At 41.5% G+C, this 22,565-nt stretch overlaps 1 protein-coding gene across 1 annotated transcript in view; it reads left to right on the plus strand.

The window, feature by feature from the left end:
• The first annotated feature begins 2,445 nt into the window (after positions 1-2,445).
• Positions 2,446-22,565, plus strand: part of TRMT2B (tRNA methyltransferase 2 homolog B) — a 194,352-nt gene continuing 174,232 nt past the window's right edge. Inside the window, exon 1 of the mRNA XM_069213328.1 lies at positions 2,446-2,538. The gene's annotated coding sequence lies outside the window, so the exon portion shown is untranslated. The remainder of the gene's footprint in view (positions 2,539-22,565) is intronic.

Here is a 22,565-nt window from a genome sequence, read left to right on the forward strand (position 1 = left end):
GCTAATCTACTAAGGTCAGTTCTGTTGCAGAGGGCAACAGCCTGACTGTTATAAAAATGAATAATTAATTCAGGGATGTGGAAGTAATTGACTTTTTGGGACCTGCCCAATCCAGTCAATTACTTTACTTTTGAGTATACTGTTATAACTTAACTTTCATAAGAATAGGAGGTCTGATACTTATCCCTAATTATACACTAAATAACAAACTTATATATTGACTATGTGGTCACATTTCTGTCTATACATGCATATACATACACAGTAAATTTTAATATATATACACAGTAATTCTTAATTTCATACTAGGGCAAACAAAATACTACTGGTCACTTCCCTCTGGATTCATAGAGGGGACAACTTTTCACTATTTTCAACAAAAAAAATGGTGACTTCCAGATTTAATATCTGGGTTAGGTTGACAGGAGTGTTCTTCAAAACATACACTGATTGCTCAGCCCCCAAGTCCAACACTACTCCTGACCACTTTTGACTTACTTAGTCAAGCTCCCTGTATCTTCCGGACTTACCACCGGGATCCCTTAATATCATCTCAATTCATAACAATCTTGCATGCAAACACAAAAATTACACACATTACAGTGTCAAAATTGTAAATAGGAACAGACCTCGTACTTTGTCCACCTCACTACCTTCCACTGAGACCCATCTGTCCCCACGAAATCAGAGATTTTTACATAAATGTTGGCATCTCCCTTACCTCTTTAAAATATGCACAAATCACCTTGTGGAGACAGGCAGGGCCCCCAGTCCAACAGTTGGTGAGATCAAAGTAGAGCTCCTGGCTGGCTCGCCAATATGTTAGAGGGAAATCTGTTAATAAAATAAAACAAATCATTTTGACACAATAATATAGGTTTAATCGATTTTCAGCTGGGGACAACAGGTAGTCTCACATAGAGGCCATGACTGAAGTTCAAAGTTCTGGTTCAAACACCAGTAGCATTTATACTGTAAAAACCACAAAAAACTGTGGTCAAGAGTTCAGCATTTACGTAAGCAACTACAAGCAGTACAGATAAGATAATGAGGTGCCTCTGGAAAGAAGCACTTGCACTTGTTGGCCTCATGGGTGGGTAAGTTACAATGAAGTCATTCACCATATCTATCTTTCTGCACAACAAGAGATTATATGTTGCGTGCTGCTCATGGTAGCCCTGCCCTGCAAATACTTATCTGACCTTTACACAGTTCCCCTTAACACAATATGAATGACTTGTGGTTTTTAGGACCCCTGTGCTAAGGAAGGATACACCCTTCTGTTTCACCCTGTTCATGCTAAGTGAACATTTTGAAAGCAATAGTTGGTGCAGCTTTAAAGAAAAACTCTCATTCTAATGTGGCTTGGGCCTCTTATGTGTTTCAGCACAGCTAACTTAACAATGCAGCATGTGTATAAGTTTCCTAAGTAATAAGTGTTTGTTTGTCCTAAATATGACCTGCCTTTTCTATTGAACCCACAGTCTGTCTTTTTTTTAACATGTCATGTATAAAGCCTTTCACTACTTACATTGGTTTACAACTGACTAGCCTAAAATGTTTGTATTGAGATTTGGGGAACTTATGTTTGTATGTGATGTATTCCTATTCTTCCTACATCACAATGTTAAGTTAATGTTCTTGTATTTGACTCAATAAAAAACATCTTAAAAAAAAATGCATATCTTGATGGCTGAATAAATATTTTGCGACACCCACTGTAGTTTGTCTTCATTACGACTTGCAGCCACTTGTTTTTATATTATAAACGCAGAATTACGAGTAGCAGTATACAAAGAAAAAAATACTAGGGCAGGTTAGTTTCTTACCCTGTCACGGTACAACTCGAGCTCTTTGTAGCCGTTATAGTGTGTGCAGTAATTAAACAGATATGGTAAAAAAAAATGCCACATTTGGTTCAGAAAAAAAACTGGAGCCGCGTGTAGTAGGTCATGTTGTTGTTATCGCATTTGAGCAGTAGATGGCAGTAATTTCACAATACACTCGTCGTTCCGCTTTTATTCACGGATTCAATGGTAGTGTGAAACAGTTAAGCGGTTGTAGAAACAAAAGAGATCATTCTGCGGTAGGTTGTCCTTTTAGTCCCTCATGTCCGGCGGACATGTTTGAAATGCATGCTTTGTATACTTTATACGCTGTTAAAATTAAAAAAGAAACTTACTGTCGCTGAAGCGAGAATATAGATTCTGTTTGAAAGTTTCTCATTTTGAAAACTGTCGGACAGCAATATTTTGAGGAATGACTAATGTATGACAAAATGTCATTAGTTTGCAGTTTTCCATACGCACAATTACTGATTCAACAAAGTATTGTATTTTTTTGTCTTTTATCTATTTGATTCACCCCTTCTTTTGCGCCAGCGATATTCGTGCCTCTGTCGAGACTGGCTGTGCGGAGAGACCGAGGTTCTAGTCCTTCTTCGCTGTTTTGCAGGTTGCTGTTTGCTTTGCCAGGGCCCGGGTCGTGGTTTGGGTCCGAGTGTTGTTGGGCTGGTTTCCTGTGCTGCCGCTTAAATCGGTCAGTTTGTAATATACCTAAGCGGGTTGAATAAATAACAGTGGTTTCTGAAATGCTTTAAATGACTGCGTTGAAAATATATATGTGCATCACAAATGCCAACTTTTCATTAACGCTGAATGGTCCCAAGTATCAGTTGTTCAGTGTAAGCACATCAAGCTATCGTTAGTTGTGGACGAAAATAAAAACTTCTAGCTAGGAGCCTTAACATTGAAAGGGTAGGGAGGTGGCGAATCCGCCAAGGGGTGGAGCTAACAGCGGTAAACCAGATAATAAGCGGCCAAGGAGTAGGTGAGATGAACTGCAAGGAATAACTATGTCACAACTACATTACAGCGGAGTCCTCTCAAATGAACACATTTACGTTAAGGACATTTTTCCTTTGGGTTCTTATGCTAGTAATGGAGAGTCCTAGCACTTCTCAGTACAAGTGTCATGCTTTTAGTGGGGAGAAGGTGGAGCTTTGGAAGTCCAGCTTCAGCTGGGTATAATGCGTGCTAACATTGTTATGCTATGTGTATTTGTAAAGCACATTGTCATTCGCAAATGTATCCTAGAGCTGAGCAAGTGTGTGTGGCTAGCCTTGCCTATATATATATATATATGGTGGTTAATTGAAAAGCCAGGTCTTCAGCTTCTTGCATGAATTGAAGAGAGAGGAGGATGCTCTGATGTGGAATGGGAGGCCGTTCCATGCTATAGGAGCTACATAAGAGAACGCCTATCCTCCTGATCTGGTTCTGTGTATGCGTTGGATGTGTCCGAGTAGGAGTCCTGCAGAGTGGAGGTGTCTGGGTGGTTGGTGGAAGGAGATGCAACTGTTAAGGTAGGTGGGGCCTACGCTGTGTAATGCTTTAAATGTGTGTGTGAGGAGTTTGAAATGAGCACACTTGTGTTTTGGGAGACAGTGGAGCTCTCTCAGGTGTGGGGTGATGTTATGTGAATTTTGTGTGGTAGGTTAAAAATTAGTCTGGCTGTGGAGTTCTGGATGGTTTGTACTCTTCTAATGAGTTGCTTGGTGATCAGTGGCGTAACAAAACTTAAGGGGGGCCCCCTGCTAAGTACTTATAGGGACCCCTTCCCCTGGGCCCTGTCATTGGCCTGCCGCCCGTGCACAGTGAATTGTGTGGAGGGGGACCACAGGGGCCTTTGTTATGCCACTGTTGGGGAGCCTTGCATAGAAGATGTTTCCATTTTCCAAATTGCTGTGCCAGTTTTTCTTGTGTTGCTTGGGAGCTATATGACGATCTTCCTCAACATATCAAGGGTGTGGAATTGACAGTGTTGACTTGTTTGGTCACATTCAGTTTGTTGTCAATAGTTATTCTGAGGTTCCAGGCATTGGTGCTGGTTGTGAATCTGAGTTCAACTGGCCACCAGTTGGAGTCCCATGGTGAGGCGTGCTTGCTGAAGATCACTACTTCTGTCTTGTCAGTTTTGAGCTTAGGTTTAATCTAATTAGCAACTTCAATTATGCAGGTGGTGACCTTGTTTCTTGTTTAAGGGTCTTATCCGAGAGGGAAAGTATGAGTTGTGTGTCACCAGCGTATGAGAGGATATTGATGTTGGGTGCCCGAACTATTTTGGCCATAGGGATCATGTATGTGACTAAGAGGGTTGGGCTGATTGATAAACCTAGACACTCTCTGCAGATGAGTTTGAGGGTTTCTGAGGAGTAAGGTGATAGGCTGACAGCTTGTGTTCTATCCTTTAAGAAGGAGCTAATCCAGCTAAAAGCGGGTCCATGAATTTCAATGTTGTGCAGGTGCCTCATGAGAATGGGGTCTTAGACAATGTCATAATGCTGCAGAGCGGTACAGTAGAATGAACGTTTCCATGTCTCCTCCATCAAGGATCATGCAAATGTTGTCTGTAGCAGCGAAAAGTGTGGTTTCTGTACTGTGGTTGAGAACAGAATTAAGAAGGTTTGGAAACAAATCAGAGAAACATATTTCCCCATTGACTCTCATTGAAGTGGATAAATCTGAAATAAAGCCATTTTGGCTTTTGAAAACCAGGACTCTCATGTCTGAATTGTGCATGTTGGAATGTTTGGCCAGTTGCTATACAATCCTGGGAAGGTACATGCACTTGTCAGTAGGGCCGTAATCCTAGTGGTGAATAGTAGAAGCACTTGTCAGTGGTGCTGCTATACCTCACTTCTTATGAACAGCACCTACTGACACTTCTCATCGAGGGTGCTGTATTAATGGAAAAAACAGACAGTGATATGTGCATAGATGCCAACTTTTCAGATTTTCAACAGGTAACTCTTGAGTCCTAAAGCCAAACATGGTTTTATTTCAAATTTATTTGGCTTCAAAATCCTCCTCTTTAGTGCAAATCAGTGAGGAAATTAATTGTTCACTTCTTTTCTAAACTTTACTCGTTCCTTTTTCTAACTCATGACATGCAGGTTTATACAGTGCAACAAACACACTCTGTGGGTTGCGGACAACCAAAGAAAGTAGTGATGGGGAAACTTTGTTAAAATCCAAGTCAACAATATATTGTTTTCATTTTTATTTAGTGAAGCCACAGTGCTTGGATGGTTGCACATCTTCAGTAAAATTATATCTGACAGTGAGGACTGTCCAAGAGACTGACGTCAAACTAAAGCACTACAGCAAGAAACTGATCACTCTGTGCCGTCGTTCCAAAAGCTTATGTCAGTCTGCAGTAGTTTTCCTGGAATTCAGAGTTATGGTGCTTAAAATCTCCACAACCTGATACCACTCAGTGCCATTACCCCAGACCACAGTTTATGAAAGCAATCCGATCCAGGAACCTGATTTCAGACTACGATATCACTCAAGGAACCTAACATCAGGCCAACGCATGACTCACGAGTCCTAACCTCAAGACTGTGACATCCATTCACGAACCTGATATCAATCCATGCATCATAGTGTGACATCACTCAGTTCAGTTCAATTCAAACCTGTCCTTATTGATATATATATATACGTTGAATACCCACTGCAGAACAAATATAACAATACAATTAGAAATAAGAAAATGTGAAACAATTCATACATTACAGTACCTTTACCTACACAAAAATTAATAATACTGTGTGAACCTCATTTCAGACTGTGAAGTCTGGAACTGACTGTAACTAACCTCCAAACCTCAATCTGTGGCATCACACAGGTAACTTGACATTGGACTCGTCAAATTTGGGCTCATCCTGTACTATCACATCAAGAACTATAAGTAGGGCCCCTGGAATTATGCGGCGGGGGAGGACTAAATTATACAGCAGGGAAGAGTAAATTATGCCTCAAAAAAGGAACATTTTGCGGCACACATTTTGTAATAGTTTTACTTCATTGTTGTGTCATTTTTTAAAACTTATTAACACTGTATGGGCATTAGTTGCACCTTAGTACCAGTTTAGCACCTAAATACAGCAATAAGCTACAGAAAGTTGACCAGTGTTGCTGCGTTTTAGTAACTTTTGTACCGTTTGAGCTACACACAGTTTTTTTGTTAAGATCTGCAGATTATGCAAGAGATCATGACCAATGTAGCAAATGCAGAAAATCTAAAGTTTTACACAAATAGCAGCACCAGCACAATCCCATAATTACGGTTGCCCTGACTATAAGCCAGTATCATACTGTGACACTACAACAGCACCATAACCTCATACTATGCATTACTCCAAGAAACTGACATCAGACTTTGAACTCTTAATAGAGACCCACATATATTGACATCACTATAAGAAACTAACAACTGACTGAGACACCACTTTCAGAAGCTGGCATCAAACACTTGCATTATCCCAAAAACAAAATACCAATCTCTGACATCACTCCCTGTAACAGTCATCAGACTAGGATCCCACCCCCAAACCTGACCTTCAACTGTGGTAATGCTCTGAAAATGCAACACTGTGCAGTAAAATCAACATAATAACCACCGTTCAGGCTGAAACCTCACACCAGTATCATGGGAGAAAGAAACTAACACAAATTGTGACTTTGTGCCAGGAAACTGGTGTCATATTGTAACATGGTCAGAAATAGTCAGAATGATAGTGAAGGAAAAAGAAAGCAGATGGTGGCATCTTAGTAATTAACATTTGAACGTGACATCATGTCAAGAATCTGACAGCTGAAGTTTACTTTAGCTTATGAAAAGGACCCCAGGCTGAGACCGCCAATCTCAAATTGACATGAAACTGTGAATCACGCATTCTACATCCAGTAACTGGATTGGCCTTTAGTTAGTGAATAATTTCAAACAAGAAATTTACTCTACTTCTTTTGTGGGCCGCAGGCTATCTTTAGGCCCTGCTAATGCGCATGGGGCTTACATAAACAGCTGTGTAGGTCTCGAGCATACCTCTGCAGAGAATTACGTGCCAGACGGTCCGTAGATAACATCATTGGCTCTATATGAAACCCTTAGATTAAATAAATATCATTAAATAAATGGCTGTGTAAGTGTGGTAAGCCTATGTAATGTTGTGTAATGTAGTATAACAGGTGTATGACACACAAGTCTTTGGGGGTGCACAAATTAGGTAAAAGACTGAGATTTCTCTATTTGAAGATTGCACTGCATATTTAAAAAATCTGTTGATTATTGAGTTGCTTCCAGGATATCTGCTTTGGCTTATAGTTCATTGTCAATTTCAGTACAGCAAGTTTTTTTTTTTTTTTCACCTGCCACGATGCATCAGTTTGGTCTGCACCCCAATGGTGATTTATTCGAACTAACCAAAGAGTACTTGATTTCCCAAAACCAACAACTCCCCACCACTCTTTCTCACAAAAATACTTCTCAATGATTGATATAATCTGATGTACTAAAGTGAAATAGTTTAATATGTTAATGAAATACACTTTTTGAATTTTCAAGAGACTTTATCATAATTGTACATGTTTGCTGCAAGATGTCTTTAAAATTGAAGGTGTTCCTAGTTAAGCGGTGTAGGACACCCCAGTTACTTCCTTTTTTAAACTTTGATTAACCTTTAAATAGATGCTTGTCAATTTATGTAGCATCTTTTTAGTATTAGTGCTGAGTCAAGTAAACAGCAGCCTAGTGCTGCTGTTGACCAGGGGGTCACATTTGAAGCTCAGGAGGGCTGCATGCACCCCCTGGGCTGTAGTTTCAGTATCACTGATCTAGGTGGTAGAGGTGTCCACACATTTAAGTATATTATTTCGTAGTAAATATAGGAGGTATCATGGGAGAAATGAAAAAAGTGGAATAAATACTCCAAAATGGCTGAGTTTAATGGTAAACTAAGAAGCCATTTAGGGAGGGACATGCTAATACAAACATACACCCACAAAAGAGTAAGACCATTGCAGTTCACAAAATACACATCTAAATTTACTGCTGCCTTGATAGTGTTAAACCCGGCTCAAATAGTCTCCAACCCAGCCGTAGAGTAACCTCAGTACCAAACACGGCCATCCACTGATACTGCAACACACTCCTGTAGAAAACAATGTAGGCAGGTAATTAAAGTGAAATCCTATAGTAATTAATTTAAAATTAATATAAATGTATGTATCTCTTCACATAACTTTAACTCTTCAGTCAAAACACTCAAGCTGCACCCCACACAAAGTTGATATTCCATTTCTTTTTATTGCAATAAAACTATAAAAAGCAACAAAGCTTCAAAAACCTAATGCGTTTAATCTAATCAACGTTTTTTATCTTTGGTGCTAAGTCTTAATGCCTTTTCCATTGCAGACAGTTATCAATCCCTTAATACCATTACTCCAATGAATTATAAAGTGTGCAGTGTTTTTAGAATTTCACTACTCTTCACCTCAATTTCATCCATAGTCTTTTAGCTCATTTTTGTTTATGCAGCACTAATCACTTATTAATGCTCTCTGTTGGGTGTCTTCCAAAACCTTGACACGTTTTTACCGTGGGTTGTGGGGTATGTAGTTTGTAAGATAACTCAGGCAAAATTAACCTTCCTTTTGGATATGCTTAATCCATTTCTTCCCAAACCTTTTAAAACCACAACCCAATTCTTAAAACAAACAACATTCAAAACCCACCTACATGTAATGGAATTATGCTGGACATTTTTTTTATGTAACTAGTGCTTTTTCATTTACAGATACCACTTTTTTTTTCATTTGGAATTACCACTTCATGTGCACAGACATACAGTTTTACTGCTAAACTATATAGCACACAAAGAACAGTGTGTGAAAATCAGGTTTCCGTGAATATTTATCATTGCTGTGTCACCTAGGAAAGTGTCTTGATTTCTTTTTATCCTTTTAAGATCTCTGTTTTCAGCACACTTCAAGATCACAAAAAATGTGCTTCATTTTTGCTTTGCTAATTGCTGAATGCATACAGTTCATTTACAGGTATTTACATTTTGTTGTGTGTTACAAAAAATAACTTCCTACAGTCTTACCTTTCACACTTCCTGAATTCCAGTAAGATTGTCACATAATTCACTTTAAAAGCTCTTCTCAATTTGAAGTCAAAGAAAGAAAAGTAAGCACTGATCTCCTTGTTAATAGAATAGACATTAAGTTGTGAAAAGACATACCCTGACATTTGACCCCTGTCTTTAAAGTACCGGCAAATGTGACAAGATAAACACAGAAGCTAAAGGCATCTTTATTTATTGCTTTGACTTTCCTGACCTGCCACAAATCGACCCAGTACCCACCTGTGGGTCGGGACCAACATTTTGGGAAATTGTGGCATAATAATTATTCTTAAAGGCTCTGCAATGTTCCATTGTCATCTTCTTTAAATTGTACATATTTTTTTCTTTGACAATCGTATTGTTCAGCTATTTGACTGACTTTGTTCGCCACATATTAATCATTATCACAATAGCTTATTTTTCATCGTATATTTCTTCTTTCCTTTTTCCACTCTGTCAGGGTACCCCCCATGTTTACATGCCTTGCAATTCTTGCATGGCCAGAATCCACTGTTGTCATTTTTTGAGCCAAGTGATAGCATTCTTTTGTTCTAAGTAATGACTTCTCACCAATTTATGTCTCAGTGATGGTGCTCTCTTGAAAGTTATTTGTGTGTTCTTCCCATCCAGCTCCAGAATAGAAATGGCCAGTGTTTATCCAACATTCCTTTTAGATTTTTAAAACTTTGACCATATTTTGTAATGAAACACAAAATATTTAAAATCTTCTTTGTGTTTAACTTAATTCCATGTAAAAGTATCTAATAGTTGTATCTTATCTACTCTTGCTTTTTCACATTTCAATACTTATTCCGTATATTCTCTTTGTCTAAATCTTTCATACACATCCTGATCCTGAAATTCTCTCTCCATTTTGCAGTTTTTTTTTATTCTGAGCAAGTCCTCATAGAGTGATTTCAGATGGTAGAATTTTGCATGTAGTATGATATTCGTGGATGTAATTTTTCTGCAGAGAGTTTTTTGATTCATGTTGTCTTGGGTGTAAACTTTAGTGTCAAGAAATGTGACTTTAGTTAAGCTTGTTTCACGTGTGAATTTCAGATTCATATTATTCTCTGAGCTTGTTGAACTGTTCTTCAAATTCGTTCTTTTTATATTCTGAGTAATTCTCGCAGTGCACCTTTATGGAAGGTTGCTCCCTGCGAGTTCCGATGCCCGAGGCGTTCCATGGTTGGCAGTTAAGAGGCTGTTTTCCTTGGGATGGTGCGGAGGATATCGGTGTTGATCTCATCCAATAAATCTTAATTTCAAGACAGTTATTGTTTACGGTTCGTCATTACACCACGTGGGACATCACATGATTTGGCGATGAGCATTAATCAACACCTTCTGTTCACGAACCTACACATTTTAAGTTCCAGTTAAGGCCCTCACAGCACATTTTTGTTTCTTCTTCCGGGTAAGGTGATTTTTTCATATGGAAATACGAACAGCAGTGTTTCAACCGTATTAAAGAACTACGGAATTTCTTTGAGGCGTGTGTGACTTTCAGACTTTCAATCTTACTTATCAACTGGCTTGGTTTCTCAAACAGCACTGCCGTGGTTACGCATCACGGCATGGATTACGTACTTGCGTAGTTCATTTCTTACTGGGTTTACTGAGTGGTATTTTCGCAATCTTTGCTGTCATTATAAAAAGAGCTGTTTACAGGCATGCTGATAAGAGCTGACCAGGAAACTTCTTCCCTGCTGTAATTTGGAATTTAACATTTTATCTGTCAGGGTGCTGCCGTTCGAAATCAGCGTTACCGTGGCAACGCGTATTTGCTTAGCTCTTGGTTTTTGAGCCTGAACGAGCCGTTTTAACTGATGACTCATTGTATTCATCCACTTGTGAATTACTTTATGACAGTGATTCACCCACTTGAAGTTCTTTAGCCTGAACGAGGATCTTCTTCAAAGCCATTTATTGATTTTACTGATTTTATTCAGTGTATGCGGACGAGAGTGATTCGCACAATTGAGCTGCTGGCGAATTTTAATTGAGGAAGAACACAGTCACTGAAATGACAGCGACTTATGACATTTGATAATTTTGCACAAATTGGTGACTCGCACACTGTCTGCAATGTTTATTTTACATATAGTCAAAATGTTATTGTAGTAGGATTGTGTTGAAGCAGTTACTTTGGTTATATTGCGTAACGTAGTATATATGTATGTTTTTATTTTTATTTTAAGTGATGTAGCGTAACTTCATTAACCATGCAACCTGCAAATCTACCTGTGCCATTTCTGCCTGAACCAGGCTTTTCTACAGTTAAATGGCATCATTGATACACATCCTTTGAAAGCTACTTGGTAGCTATTGATGGGTGGAATTTTTCAGCCATTATGAAAAAAGCTATTTTATAAAATTGTCTTGGAACAGAAGGACAAAGAATTTTTGACCATCAACCTCAAGCACAACCTTTGTCGGCTGATCAATGGGATGTTTTGACGGAGGTGATTAGCAGACTTGAAAACCATTTCAAGGATGATCTTCGTATTATTGTTGAAAGGCACACATTTTTCACTCGGAAGCAGTTTCAACATGAGTCAATTGACAACTTCTTAGCAGAACTTAGAGTTTTAGCTTCAACTTGTGAGATTTTAGGTCCATTGGACATATATCTGAGAGATCAATTAGTGGTTAGCTGTTATGACTCAAGAATTCAAGAAAAAAATATTTGTTGTAGAAACCCTACATTGAATGAAACTTTAGAAATAGCCAGAGGTATTGAATGGTCTGTAATCGTATTGAAAGAGTTAAGTAGAACTAAAATGAATCTGGTAGAGAATTTGAGCATAGTATTGGCTAAAAGTAAAGTATCTAAGTCTGCTCTGCAAGATACAAAGAAAAGCAATATAAAAGGTATGTCATGTTTTAGATGTGGTTCTAAGTCACATGTAGCTAATGCGACTAATTGTCCTGCAGTTGGTAGAGTTTGCATGAAGTGCAAGAAAACTGGTCATTTTGCACAAGTATGTAAGCAGTCTCAAAAGGTTATGTTAGTGCAGCAGTAACAACCTCTATGGCAAGCAAATGATGATGAAGTTGATTAGATGAGAAGGTGTGTTTTAGTCGTAGACGCTATTTCTAACCTTCACTCTGTTGGCAAATCTTCAAAAGATCCAGTTTGTGAAATCAAAATTGGGGATGTCATACTAGCAATGACAGTGGATTCTGGCTCACCTATAACCATAGTGTCAGATAAGATTTGTTATCTCAATTGGAAGGACGTTGAGTTACAACCACCAGACATAAAGACAGTTGTGTTTGATGTTCGGGAACTAGACATGATGGGTTATTTTAATGAGCAGATTAAATACCAACATAGAACCATTTGCCCAGTGATGAAGCTTGACATCCTATTGGGTGTGTGAGGGCTCTCCTTAACCACTGACTATCATTAGCCCTGCATATTCTTTTCATTTATGAAACAGTGTACTCTGTATCGTTTTCACTTACTGTAGTTGGGAGAATGTACACTGGACCACTAATCTCCCTGTTCCCTCCTTTTTTGTAATTATCAAGATGATATCCTGATTGGTTCTGAGTCAGTTCAAGAGCATGTGCATAAACTTAATAAGGTGTTAGGAATTTTGGAGGATCGTGGGATGACAGTCAAGAAAGAAAAGTGTAAATTTATGGTTCAGTCTGTAGATTATTTGGGACACAGAATTTCTGCCCCGGGAACTTTACCTAAGATAGGTCTGCTAAATGCAATTGACAATTTACCTTCTCCAAAAGATAAAGACCAATTGAAATCATTTTTGGGGCTTTGGGAATATTACTTACGGTTTGTACAGAATTTTGCTTATCAGACTGAACCTTTGCGAAAACATTTGAGGAGTGGGGCAAAGTTTGAATGGAATGTAGAGCAGGTGCAAGCGTTTTCTACACGCAAAGCTCTTATAATGGACGCTCCGGCTCTTCAGCCCTTCACAGATGATGTATCTTCCATTATTACGGTTGATGCCAGTGGTATAGGTTTGGGTGCTGTACTGAGCCAGATAGTTGATGGCAAGGAACATACCACTACATATGCATCTAGACGTCTTTCTAAGGCTGAAAAGAATTATAGCACTATAGAGAGAGAGGCTTTGGCTTGTGTATGGGGTTCGAACCATTTTTTGACTTGTGTGTGGGGGAGAGAGTTTACAGTAGTCACAGATCACAAGTCTTTAGTGTACCTGTGGAATGACAACATTTTTAATAAAACAAGTCCCAGGTTGACCAGATTGTTGGACAGATTATATGAATTTAATATGAAAATGAAACATATTGCTAGGGGGGGAAATTGCAGGGCAGATTTTCTTTCTAGGTGTCCGGTAACTAATACCGGTAAAGAGGATGAAGCAGAGGAGGAGGATGTTGCTGTAGGAATGATTGATGGAGTCTTTGTCTCAGAAGGGGTTATTTCCAGACAGTCCTGGAAGGAAGTGGTGAGTAGGGATAATTCCCTTTCAACTGTTAAAAAGTGTGTTTGTGAAGGTTGGCCTGGGGAACGTTGTGTAGCTGAGTAGATTACACCTTTTTGGAAGGTGAAGGATGGGTTGAATGTGGAAGATAATTTGGTGATGAGAGGGGAGCATTTGGTTCCGCCTAGTGAGTTAAGAAACAGATTGATTAAGTTGGCTCATAAAGGACATGTAGGGATTACTGGCACAAGGAAACAAATGCGTTTGTAATATCAGTGGCCAGGCATGGATTCTGAGGTGGAGATGATGGTCAAGAACTGTAGTGAGTGCAAGGGGGCTGAAAAGAGTTTATGTACGAGGGAGGTGCAGTTAAGTCCAGTACATTATCCTCATAGCTCATGGGGAAAAACTAGATTTAGATATCATTGGTCTTATCGGGGGTCAGAATGAGGGGAAAAAAGTATGTGTTGGTTGCTGTGGACTATCATTCTAAATGGATTTCTTACACATTTCTGAGAGAGCTGAACACAATTAATGTAATTGAGTTCTTAAAAGAGATCTTTATTTGTGAAGGAATTCCTAAGTGTCTTGTTACAGACAATGGTGTTCAATTTGTGTCGCGTCGTTTAACTGAGTTTTTGAAGGGGCATAACATCAAGAATTTAACTACTACTTTGTTTAGTCCGCAAGGCAATGGTCTGGTGGAGCGGGTGAACAGAATCTTCAAAGAAACAATACAATTGGCAATTCGTGCGGGGAGGAGTGTTCAAGAGTTGGTGGCTGAAAGGATTTGGTGTCATCACAATACCCCACATACCACGATGGGGGTTGCCCCTTTCGTTTTATTAAAGGGTAGACACTCTTGCAGTGAGTTGACTCTTGGGTGGGTTGTGCAAGAAATGATGAAGGGTGTGTCTATTCCAAACATTGATCATGGTAAAGATAGGGTGGAGAAGTTGCAAGCTAGAAGTAAAATAAGATATGACAGTCTAAAAAGGGTTTTGGATGTGCACTTTTGTGTGGGGAGAAAGTGAGAGTGAAGAGTCCTCAAGGCAGAAGAAGTGAGGGGTCACGATTTTATCCGACTTTAAGGTTGTTAGAGTCTCTAAACATGCCGCCATGTTAGAAAATGGGAGTGGCGGAACAAAAGAAATGTGGTGAAAGTTACAGGGGAACCTGATGTAGTTCCTGATAACCCTTATGTGGTTCCTGATAATCCCCATGCAGGTGTTCATGCTGGGAGAGGGTACAGTTTCGGTGATTATCGTGGAAGGGCTGAGAGTGGTGAGGTGCAGGGTTTTTCCATGGGTGTAGGTGACAGTGCTTGTAATGTGTGTTTAGGTGAGAGGGTTTGGGGATGTGAGGATCAGGGTGACAGAGGACAACTGAATGAGAGACAAGACCAGGAGGCAAGTGCTCACAGATCGAAAAGGAACATTGTTAGATCCAAACATCTAAGTCAGTATGTGATGTATTAAATTGTTTTCTTGTTGGGCAATATTTATATTTTGTAACCTTATGTTGTTTCGTTTTAGGTGCATTTGTTAAGGGTAAAGATGTGTTATATTCTAAGGGATTCTCACAGTGCACCTTTATGAGAAGGTTGCTGTCTGCGAGTTCTGATGCCCGAGGCGTGGCGTTCCATGGTTGGCAATTGAGAGGCTGTTTTCTTTGGGACGGCTGCTGAGGGCGTCGGTGTTGATCTGATCCAATAAATCTTCAATTCAATACAGTTATTGTCTGCGATGTTGATCTGATCCAATAAATCTTCATTTCAAGACAGTTATGGTCTGCGGTTCGTCTTTACACTACATGGGACATCGCAATTCTCTTCCCCATTCTAGATAATATAAAGATTGTTTACTTAATGTAGTCACATTAAATTTGTTCCACATTCTGATCAGACATTTCATTTCATGCTACTACTTTTTTCCCACTAATCCATATTTAATTTAAAAACATACATTATTTTTATTCTTGTAACATGCATTTAAATTAAATACATAACTTTCAACCATGTTTGCTACAAATTGGACAAAACTAGAAATGTTAGTGAGGGTGGGTAAATGTATTTTTAAATGTTAGGAATATTTATAAATTAATGTTTTTAAATTAATATATTTTTAATACAGAACTGATTTGAGAAGGTAATATGTCATACATTTGTTTGTATGTTCCAAGTTATATTATTTATTTTAAATTATTTTACATTTATATTTCACATTAAAATATGAAGAAAATCTAAAAAAAAAAAATGTTTTGATGCATTGGTGCAAACTGAATGCAGGAATGTGAGGGAGTGTGCACCCACCATACTTCGGTTAAAAAATACTCACTTGAGCTAACGAGCTGACAAGCTCTGGTTGATGCACCTGTGTGGCAGTGAGCAGTATTGAGACCTGAGAACACATTGGCAGCATTCCCAGCAAACTTTAAAAAAAGCATGCTGCTCTCTACTACTGAAAGACTAAATCTAGAAACACCTGTTTAGTGATATACAATGGTAAGTGCATCGGCAAGGGTGAAAAACTATAGACTACCGCTGAAGTAAGTGTGAACTTGTACCACATTTACCATAATGCATTGGGGCAGATTGAATGCTAGCGTATGAGGCAGTGTGCTCCTACCTTCCTTCTGTTTGAAAATACTCCCTCGAGCCAACAATCTGGCAAGCTTTCGTTGATGCACCTTTGTGCCAGTGAGTGGTACTGAGACCTTAAAACACACTGGCAGCATTTCCAGCAACCCCAGAAAAAGCCTACTGTTCTCTACTGATTAAGTGCTAAATCCAGAAACACGTGTCTAGAGATATACAACACTAGCTGCACCAACAAGGTTGAAAAGCTACAGACTACCACTGAAGTAAGCGTGAACTTGTTCCGCATTTACCATAATGCATTGGGGCAAACTGAATGCTGGGATGTAAGAGTGTGCTCCTACTCTTCTCCTGTTTAAAAATGCTCCCTTTAGCTGACTAGACCTGGTTGATGCACCTGTGTGCCAGTGAGTGGTACTGAGACCTGAGAACACATTGGTAGTAATTCCCGCAACCATAGAAAAAGCCCTGCTGCTCTCTACTGATGAAGGGCTAAATCCAAAAACATGTATCTAGAAATATACAGCACTTGGTGCACCAGCATGGGTGAAAAACCACAGACTACGACTGAAGTAAGCATGAACTTGTACCACATTTACCATAATGCATTGGGGGGGGGACTGAATTCTGGGATGTGAGGGACTGTGCTGCCACCCTCCTTCTGTTTAAAAATGCTCCCTTGAGTCAATGGTCTGATTAGCTCTGGTTGATGCACCTGTGTGCTAGTGAGTGGAATTGAGACCTGAGAACACCTTGGTAGTATTTCCTGCAACCCCAGAAAAAAAGCCTTCTTCCCTCTACTGATGAAGGACTAAAGTCGGAAACAGGTGTCTAGAGAAATACAGCACTGACTGCACCAACAAGGGTGGGAGACTAAAGACTAACATTCCCAACATATTTACTCATCTAAGCATAGCACATGTGCAAAAAGTAGTTTTGCATGAAGAATTTTTGTGTGTAAGCAAATCTACTCACATAGGTTGGAAGCAGATGGATGTTGTATTTTTAGGGATGGATTTCCCTGTTGGTTTGTGCACACTCACCACAAACCTACATGTTTTAGGGGATTCACTAACTTGTCTTCAGCCCAGTTCCATCTTGGAAAAGATTGAGGATTTAGTCCTGACAAGGGAAGAAATGAAATGTTTCCAGGATGGGAAGGGAATACCCCTGCCAAAAGTAAAGAGAAGATGTATGGGAACATTTTTCTGCATGATGGGAAATATTTCCCAATAGAGAAATGAGGAAAAAAAGTTTTAAAAAGTTAATTTGAACTGTCTGCTTCTTGATGGAGTGTATGTGTGTAAGGAAATGCCTCCTTGGCATGGTTGCCCCCTGACTTTTTGCCTTTGCTGATGCTATGTTTACAATTGAAAGTGTGCTGAGGCCTGCTAACCAGGCCCCAGCACCAGTGTTCTTTCCCTAACCTGTACTTTTGTATCCACAATTGGCAGACCCTGGCATCCAGATAAGTCCCTTGTAACTGGTACTTCTAGTACCAAGGGCCCTGATGCCAAGGAAGGTCTCTAAGGGCTGCAGCATGTCTTATGCCACCCTGGAGACCTCTCACTCAGCACAGACACACTGCTTGCCAGCTTGTGTGTGCTAGTGAGGACAAAACGAGTAAGTCGACATGGCACTCCCCTCAGGGTGCCATGCCAGCCTCTCACTGCCTATGCAGTATAGGTAAGCCACCCCTCTAGCAGGCCTTACAGCCCTAAGGCAGGGTGCACTATACCATAGGTGAGGGTACCAGTGCATGAGCATGGTACCCCTACAGTGTCTAAACAAAACCTTAGACATTGTAAGTGCAGGGTAGCCATAAGAGTATATGGTCTGGGAGTCTGTCAAACACGAACTCCACAGCACCATAATGGCTACTCTGAAAACTGGGAAGTTTGGTATCAAACTTCTCAGCACAATAAATGCACACTGATGCCAGTGTACATTTTATTGTAAAATACACCCCAGAGGGCACCTTAGAGGTGCCCCCTGAAACTTAACCGACTATCTGTGTAGGCTGACTAGTTTTAGCAGCCTGCCACAAACCGAGACATGTTGCTGGCCCCATGGGGAGAGTGCCTTTGTCACTCTGAGGCCAGTAACAAAGCCTGCACTGGGTGGAGATGCTAACACCTCCCCCAGGCAGGAATTGTCACACCTGGCGGTGAGCCTCAAAGGCTCACCTCCTTTGTGCCAACCCAGCAGGACACTCCAGCTAGTGGAGTTGCCCGCCCCCTCCGGCCAGGCCCCACTTTTGGCGGCAAGGCCGGAGAAAATAATGAGAAAAACAAGGAGGAGTCACTGGCCAGTCAGGACAGCCCCTAAGGTGTCCTGAGCTGAAGTGACTCTAACTTTTAGAAATCCTCCATCTTGCAGATGGAGGATTCCCCCAATAGGGTTAGGATTGTGACCCCCTCCCCTTGGGAGGAGGCACAAAGAGGGTGTACCCACCCTCAGGGCTAGTAGCCATTGGCTACTAACCCCCCAGACCTAAACACGCCCTTAAATTTAGTATTTAAGGGCTACCCTGAACCCTAGAAAATTAGATTCCTGCAACTACAAGAAGAAGGACTGCCTAGCTGAAAACCCCTGCAGAGGAAGACCAGAAGACGACAACTGCCTTGGCTCCAGAAACTCACCGGCCTGTCTCCTGCCTTCCAAAGATCCTGCTCCAGCGACGCCTTCCGAAGGGACCAGCGACCTCGACATCCTCTGAGGACTGCCCCTGCTTCGAAAAGACAAGAAACTCCCGAGGACAGCGGACCTGCTCCAAGAAAAGCTGCAACTTTGTTTCCAGCAGCTTTTAAAGAACCCTGCAAGCTCCCCGCAAGAAGCGTGAGACTTGCAACACTGCACCCGGCGACCCCGACTCGGCTGGTGGAGATCCGACACCTCAGGAGGGACCCCAGGACTACTCTGATACTGTGAGTACCAAAACCTGTCCCCCCTGAGCCCCCCACAGCGCCGCCTGCAGAGGGAATCCCGAGGCTTCCCCTGACCGCGACTCTTTGAACCTAAAGTCCCGACGCCTGGGAGAGACCCTGCACCCGCAGCCCCCAGGACCTGAAGGACCGGACTTTCACTGGAGAAGTGACCCCCAGGAGTCCCTCTCCCTTGCCCAAGTGGAGGTTTCCCCGAGGAATCCCCCCCTTGCCTGCCTGCAGCGCTGAAGAGATCCCGAGATCTCTCATAGACTAACATTGCGAACCCGACGCCTGTTTCTACACTGCACCCGGCCGCCCCCGCGCCGCTGAGGGTGAAATTTCTGTGTGGGCTTGTGTCCCCCCCGGTGCCCTACAAAACCCCCCTGGTCTGCCCTCCGAAGACGCGGGTACTTACCTGCAAGCAGACCGGAACCGGGGCACCCCCTTCTCTCCATTCTAGCCTATGTGTTTTGGGCACCACTTTGAACTCTGCCCCTGACCGGCCCTGAGCTGCTGGTGTGGTGACTTTGGGGTTGCTCTGAACCCCCAACGGTGGGCTACCTTGGACCAAGAACTAAGCCCTGTAAGTGTCTTACTTACCTGGTTAACCTAACAAATACTTACCTCCCCTAGGAACTGTGAAAATTGCACTAAGTGTCCACTTTTAAAACAGCTATTTATGAATAACTTGAAAAGTATACATGCAATTTTGAGGATTTGAAGTTCCTAAAGTACTTACCTGCAATACCTTTCGAATGAGATATTACATGTAGAATTTGAACCTGTGGTTCTTAAAATAAACTAAGAAAATATATTTTTCTATATAAAAACCTATTGGCTGGATTTGTCTCTGAGTGTGTGTACCTCATTTATTGTCTATGTGTATGTACAACAAATGCTTAACACTACTCCTTGGATAAGCCTACTGCTCGACCACACTACCACAAAATAGAGCATTAGTATTATCTATTTTTACCACTATTTTACCTCTAAGGGGAACCCTTGGACTCTGTGCATGCTATTCCTTACTTTGAAATAGCACATACAGAGCCAACTTCCTACATTGGTGGATCAGCGGTGGGGTACAAGACTTTGCATTTGCTGGACTACTCAGCCAATACCTGATCACACGACAAATTCCAAAATTGTCATTAGAAATTGATTTTTGCAATTTGAAAAGTTTTCTAAATTCTTAAAAGACCTGCTAGGGCCTTGTGTTAGATCCTGTTTAGCATTTCTTTTAGAGTTTAAAAGTTTGTAAAAGTTTGAATTAGATTCTAGAACCAGTTTTAGATTCTTAAAAAGTATTCCAACTTTTAGAAGCAAAATGTCTAGCACAGATGTGACTGTGGTGGAACTCGACACCACACCTTACCTCCATCTACAGATGAGAGAGCTAAGGTCACTCTGTAAACTAAAGAAAATAGCAATGGGCCCCAAACCTACCAAAGTACAGCTCCAGGAGCTTTTGGCAGAGTTTGAAAAGGCCAACCCCTCTGAGGATGGCAACTCAGAGGATGAAGATAGTGACTTGGAGGGAAATTCCCCCCCTCCAGTCCTACTTAGGGAGAGCAGGGCTTCTCAAGCCCTGACTCCACAAATAATAGTCAGAGATGCTGGTTCCCTCACAGGAGGGACCAACAACTCTGAAATCACTGAGGATAACTCCAGTGAAGAGGACATCCAGTTAGCCAGGATGGCCAAAAGATTGGCTTTGGAAAGGCAGATCCTAGCCATAGAGAGGGAAAGACAAGAGATGGGCCTAGGACCCATCAATGGTGGCAGCAATATAAATAGGGTCAGAGATTCTCCTGACATGTTGAAAATCCCCAAAGGGATTGTAACTAAATATGAAGATGGTGATGACATCACCAAATGGTTCACAGCTTTTGAGAGGGCTTGTGTAACCAGAAAAGTGAACAAATCTCACTGGGGTGCTCTCCTTTGGGAAATGTTCACAGGAAAGTGTAGGGATAGACTCCTCACACTCTCTGGACAAGATGCAGAATCTTATGACCTCATGAAGGGTACCCTGATTGAGGGCTTTGGATTCTCCACTGAGGAGTATAGGATTAGATTCAGGGGGGCTCAAAAATCCTCGAGCCAGACCTGGGTTGACTTTGTAGACTACTCAGTGAAAACACTAGATGGTTGGATTCAAGGCAGTGGTGTAAGTAATTATGATGGGCTGTACAATTTATTTGTGAAAGAACACCTGTTAAGTAATTGTTTCAATGATAAACTGCATCAGCATCTGGTAGACCTAGGACCAATTTCTCCCCAAGAATTGGGAAAGAAGGCGGACCATTGGGTCAAGACAAGGGTGTCCAAGACTTCAACAGGGGGTGACCAAAAGAAAGGGGTCACAAAGACTCCCCAGCAGAAGGGTGATGAGACAACCAAAACTAAAAATAGTAAAGAGTCTTCTACAGGCCCCCAAAAACCTGCACAGGAGGGTGGGCCCAGAGCCTCTTCACAAAACAATGGGTACAAGGGTAAAAACTTTGATCCCAAAAAGGCCTGGTGTCATAGCTGTAAACAGCATGGACACCAAACTGGAGACAAGGCCTGTCCCAAGAAAGGTTCCACTCCAAACTCCCATCCAGGTAACACTGGTATGGCTAGTCTCCAAGTGGGATCAACAGTGTGCCCAGAGCAAATCAGGGTCCACACTGAAGCTACTCTAGTTTCTGAGGGTGGGGTGGATTTAGCCACACTGGCTGTCTGGCCGCCTAACATGCAAAAATACAGACAGCAACTCTTAATTAATGGGACTAGAATAGAGGGCCTGAGGGATACAGGTGCCAGTGTCACCATGGTGACAGAGAAACTGGTTTCCCCTGGCCAATACCTGACTGGAAAAACTTACACAGTCACCAACGCTGACAATCAGAGAAAAGTACATCCCATGGCAATGGTTACTTTAGAATGGGGAGGGGTCAATGGCCTGAAACAGGTGGTGGTCTCCTCAAATATCCCAGTGGACTGTCTGCTTGGAAATGACCTGGAGTCCTCAGCATGGGCTGAGGTAGAACTAAAAACCCATGCAGCAATGCTGGGTATCCCTGAACTGGTGTGTGTGAAAACAAGAGCACAATGCAAGGCACAGGGTGAACAAGTAGAGCTGGAGTCTGGAAGAATGGCCCAGCCTACCAAGAGAACAGGAAAGTCAGTTGGGAAACCAACTGCAACACAGCAAAAGAAAGGGAACCTCTCTTCTCAGGAAGAAGTTCTGCCCTCTGAGGGAACTGAGCCTTTGGAGCTTGAACCTTATCAGGTTGAGCTCTTAGGCCCAGGGGGACCCTCAAGGGAGGAGCTGTGTAAGGGACAAGAAACCTGTCCCTCTCTTGAAGGCCTTAGGCAGCAAGCTGCTGAAGAGTCCAAAGGCAAGAAAAATGGAACACATAGGGTCTATTGGGAAGATGGACTCCTGTACACTGAGGCCAGAGACCCCAAACCTGGTGCCACTAGGAGAGTGGTAGTGCCTCAGCTGTTCAGAGAGTTCATCCTAACATTGGCCCATGACATTCCCCTTGCTGGACATTTGGGACAAACCAAGACGTGGGAGAGGTTAGTCAACCACTTCTACTGGCCCAATATGTCCAACATGGTTAAGGAGTTTTGCCTCTCCTGCCCCACCTGTC

Source organism: Pleurodeles waltl, chromosome 2_1, assembly GCF_031143425.1.
Source record: "Pleurodeles waltl isolate 20211129_DDA chromosome 2_1, aPleWal1.hap1.20221129, whole genome shotgun sequence".
Lineage (NCBI taxonomy): Eukaryota > Metazoa > Chordata > Amphibia > Caudata > Salamandridae > Pleurodeles > Pleurodeles waltl.